The 5246-nt window shown below is 39.9% G+C and overlaps 1 pseudogene; it reads left to right on the plus strand.

Moving 5' to 3' along the window:
• The first annotated feature begins 1694 nt into the window (after positions 1-1694).
• Positions 1695-2691, plus strand: LOC123832905 (annotated as a pseudogene).
• Positions 2692-5246: the final 2555 nt, after the last annotated feature.

A 5246-nucleotide genomic window follows, 5' to 3' on the forward strand; every position in this document is an offset into this window, starting at 1 on the left:
CCTGGGAGAATCTGGACCCCTCCCCAACTCTGGTCCTTTGCACAGACTATTTCCTTGGCTTCTAATGCTCACTCTCCTCTTCACTTGGCTAACATTTATTCATTTATTCTTCAGATCTCAGCCTTCATTTCACTTCCTTAGGGAAGCTTTTCTTGACCTCCTGGTCTAGGTCAGACTCCCCTATTAGACACCCTCAAAATCCCCTACACTTCATCATGGCACTTATCCCATGTCTTTTTCTCATTATTTGGTGAATTATTTCTTCAAGGTATAATTTCCTCCACTAAACTGTGAGTCTGAGAAGGCAAGCACAATACTAAATTTTATACTATTCTCTCCTAGCTCACATATTTAGCACATACTCAATGTCCAATAAATATTTATTGAATTAATCAATCAATTTCAGTAATGTCTGTGAAAATATATTTGTATACTGTAAAGTTTTATATACATGGTATTGCTATTGCCATTAGTACTCTGATTACTTGAAATTTATTTTACAGTTTAATGATAACGCTAATATGTAATGAATTTGTATGAGTTAAATTAGTTTGCAATACATTTTGTATTATTTTAATAGTTGAGCCTAACTTTGGCCAGCCTTATGGTTTATTATGTGCATAGGAAGGGCAAAAGTTAACCAGGAAAATGCAGGCAGATTTTTATTCAACTGTGACAGGAATCCTAACTACATGGGAAGGCTCTACATTCCTTATCTGACCTCTTGCCCAGAAGACAATGAGTCAATCCTAAGAGATTCACCCTCAAATCAGAAGAGTTTTGGCAATGTTTCTGGTACTACTTGTTCCAAGGAGAAAGTATGTATTTGCAGACAATGTTTGCTCTTTGTTTTTTGATCAGAAAATACAGACCATGTTATGCAAGATGCTTTCAACTTCTGCCATAGGTGCCAAGATATTAAAATACATTCAGTGAGCACCTTTTACTCCTTGAAGTCTGGTATTCTTTACTTCTCTGCTCTTTTAAAATTGTTTCTGTTCTGTTTTTATTTCCAGTTGTCCTGGTTTATATTTTATTAAAAAATCCCAAATCCTTTGGGGCAGTAGGTATTATGTATATCTTTAGAAAATATTGTGTGCCTTTACCTGGAGCTATCGGCATTTAGAGAAGTAATCTCATTTTAAAGGAAGAGCTGGCAAAAATAAAGGTATTATCTTTATTACAGTATTTGAATTTGGACACAGTGGCACCTGTGTTGGAGAAATTTATTGTACCTTAACTTCCTTTAGTGTTCCTCAAATTAAAATCACATATAACTCCCTTTTTGACTAAGATGAGCTATCTTTACCATAGAATCTAGACACTTTTTTTAGTTCATGGTATGAATTCAGTAATGTGTGTAAAAGCACATTGTAAACATGTTAAAGTATTTAGTAAAGGTTCTATCCAAGTGTAATTGCTATGGTTATAATTATTCCTATTCTAATTACATAAAAATCATTATAGATTTTAAATATATTGAACCTGGTATTTTGAGCATCTTAAATAGCTGTGCACTGACTTTTCATTTTAAGCAAATAATTTTTGCTAGTAATAACAACAACAACAGCTAACATGAAGAGTTTATTGTATGCCGGGCATTGTGTTAAGAACCTTATGCAGGGTCTCTGCTCCTCATCTTGGACATACAGTGGCATCATCCTGCCCAGTGCTGACTGCAACCCTGAGGCATGATGGTGAAGGTTGTAGTGAACGGACTGGGCCGTATTGGGCACCTGGTCACCAGGGCTGTTTTTATCTCTGGCAAAGTGGATCTTGTCACCGTCAGTGACCCCTTCATTGACCTCAACTACATGGTCTTCATGTTCCAGTATGACTCTACTCATGGCAAGTCCAAAGATATGGTCAAGGCTAAGAATGGGAAGCTTGTCATCAACAGGAAGTCCATCCCCAAATTCTAGGAGTAAAATGCCACCAACATCAAATGGGGTGATGCTGGTGCTGAATATGCTGAAGAGTCCACTGGTGTCTTCACTGCTATGGAAGGTTGGGGCTCACTTGAAGGGTGGAGCCAAGAGGGCCACCATCTCTGCCTCCTCTGCGGATGCCCCCATGTTTGTGATGGGTGTTAACCATGACAAGTGTGACAATGCACTCCAGATGGTCAGCAATGATCCTGCACTACCAACTGCTTTCCCCCACTGGCCAAGGGCATCCATGACAACTTCAGCATTGTGGAAGGGCTCATGACCACAGTCCATGCCACCACTGCCACCCAGAAGACTGTGGATGGCTCCTCTAGGAATCTGTGGTGTGATGGGTGAGGGGCTGCATGGAACATCATCCCTGCTTCTTCTGGCACTGCCAAGGCCTTGGGCAAGGTCATCCCTGAGCTGAATGGGAAGCTCAGTGGCATGGCCTTCTGTGTCCCCATCCCAATGTGTCAGTTTTGGATGTGACCTGCTGCTTGGAGAAAGCTGACAAATATGAGGACATCAAGAAGGTGGTGAAGCAGACATCAGAGGGCCCCTCAAGGGCATCCTGGGCTGTACTGAGGACCAGGTTTTCTCCTGCGACTTTGACAGTGACATCCAGTCCTCTACCTTCGATGCCAGGGCTGGCATTGCCCTCAGTGACCACTAGGTCAAGCTCAGTTTCTGGTATGACAATGAATTTGGCTACAGCAAAAGGGTGATGCACCTTATGGTCCATGTGACTTCCAAGGAGTAAGAGCCCCTAGACCACCAGCCCCAGCAAGAGGAAGAGAGGCCCTCAGCTGCTGGGGAGTCCTTGGCCCAAATTGATCCCCCAGCACACTGAGACTCTCCTGGCTTCCAGTTTCCATGCTGGACTCCCTGAAGAAGGTAGAGAGCTTAGGGAGCTCTACCTTGTCATGCACCATCAGTAAAGTTCACTGAACCCAGCCCGCCTCAAAACCTTATGTAAATGATTTCATGTAATCCTCAAATCCTATGAATAGAACTATTATTATTCTCACCCTTGTTTTAAGATAAAAGGAGAGGTAACTTAGTCAAGTCAAGTTTGAAGTTTGTTAAATGTAAATGAGGATGGCATGTCACAGGCTTTAACAGTAGCTATGGCAAGAACACCCAACAATCAGAATGGACATCAACCATAGACCTGCAGCAGGGTCAAAGAGGCCAGTAAATTTCCATCAGTTGCTAGATTATGGCTGGTTCCGGGGTTGTCTGGGGAGGAATCAGATAGAGAATTTAGATGAATATCAGCTTTGAACATAAAATGGGACATTTGCAATAGAGTGATAAGTAGAGACAGTATTAGACTGAGAATTCAAGTCAGCGGATGCCCTACCCTGTGCCCTCAGGGCAGAACAGGAATGAGGAATGTGTAATGTCTCTTCTTAAGAATCTTGGAATTGGGAGGTCTGAGATTCAGTCTTAGTTCTGATTTCAAGAGGTGGGTAGCCTTGTGAAAGTCACTAGCCTCCAGGAGCTTCTTGGAAAATGGATTAATTTTCTAGTCAGTAAAACCCGGGGGAGGAAGCAGAGTGACAGATTTTTGTAGAGCCTAAAGTCATTAATGACCACTTGTAAAAAATGTACAACTTCCTTCATTTACATGTCATGTTGCATTTAGCTGACATTTTATTTTTTAGTGGAACTATGATAGTCTGAATCTGCAACCCTATACAACAGTAAAATTGATTCAAACTTTTAAATAATTTAGACCAAGTAAACCCTTTACACAAGTATATAATTATGTGAATTGCTGTTATTGATCCTGGAATGTCACTGTTTACCCAAAGAAAGCTAAAGGTGTTCTCTAATTAAAGTCTTTTAAATTCATGCTGATATTTGTATATTTGAGATGCCATCATTATGTTCAAATGAATTCTTGGTGCTTCAGGGAATATGTGGCTCTAGAAAATAATAATGTTGCTATAAATATTTTTAGGATTTATTTAATGATGTAATGGTTTATGCAATGTTAATGTTCAGATGCAATGGGTTGTTAATGATGTGATTATTGAAAACAGTAAACTATGTTATCATTATAAAAATCTTCTGTGACTGGATAATCTACTTTTTGTTGTATTATGCTAAAGCAATATTTTTTCACATGTTGGATGATAACTATCATGATGTGTTGCTTTTCTACATGGTTTATCATCTGTGTAAATATTCTGGGATAGGACTTTTCAAGGTTTACTCTGAGTGCATACTTGGAATGCAAACACTCTGGTATTTATCCATCCTCAGAGGCAACACATACTTCTGAACATCATCAACAGCTGACATTCTGGTAAGTGAAGTAACAGAAACCCAGGAGCTGGGTAAATAGAAGCAAAAGACTGATGTGACATTTCATCTCCTAGGACCAATTCCTTTCCTACCTGTAGCTCTGAGAAAGCATGCTCCTGCACACATTTGTGGGTTTTTTTTAAAAATGTTATTATTAATACTCTAAGGCCTGAGTGGACTATATTCAATGAAAGCTTCCATGAAATAACTACATCTGCTTCAACTACTGGACACGACTGTTCTGTCCAAATCATCAAATCATTTGGAGCTAGACATTTGCATCTTCACAATAAAAAGACTAAAGAAGTCATCATTTCATTGGGTATGAGTATATCCATGGAGGAGGGCACTCAGTGTTGCTTGTCTCAGGACAATTCATGGTATAACAGTGCATGTGGCAAAGTTGGAAACAGCCTATGATCCAAAGGCAGGTGGACCTGGGTTCAGATCATGGCTCTGAAGCTTATTAGCTGTGACTGTAGTAATGATACTTATCCTCTCTGAGTCTCTGTTTCTTTAGGCCAGGTTTTTTCAAAAGTGTCACTCCTGACATTTTAATAATTCTTTATTGTGGGGGAATGTCCTGTTATTGTAGGCTATTTGGCATATCCACCCACTAGATGCCATTAGCACTTCACCCCAGTTGTGACAACCAAAAATGTCTCTAGACATTGCAGATTTTATGGGAATAGGTCACAACTGCTTCAGATGTTAATTGATGGATTACAGAACCCACTTCCCAGGTTTTGTAAGCAGAATAATAGCTCTTAAATAGGTTCACATCCTAATGCTAGGGACCAATAAATACATTACCTTCCATGGGAAAGAGGGATTAAGGTTGCAGATGGAACTAAGGTTGCTGATCAGCTGAGCTTAAAATGGGGAGGTTATTATGGATTATCTGGCTGGACCCACTGTAATCACTAGAGTCCTTAAAAGTGAAAAGATGAGGCAAAAGAGATCAGAGTAATGCGATGTGAGAAGAACTTGAATTGCCTTTGC

The sequence above is a fragment of the Phyllostomus hastatus genome, unplaced genomic scaffold (genome assembly GCF_019186645.2).
Source record: "Phyllostomus hastatus isolate PE091 unplaced genomic scaffold, TTU_PhHast_1.1 phas_scaffold_21, whole genome shotgun sequence".
Classification (NCBI taxonomy): domain Eukaryota; kingdom Metazoa; phylum Chordata; class Mammalia; order Chiroptera; family Phyllostomidae; genus Phyllostomus; species Phyllostomus hastatus.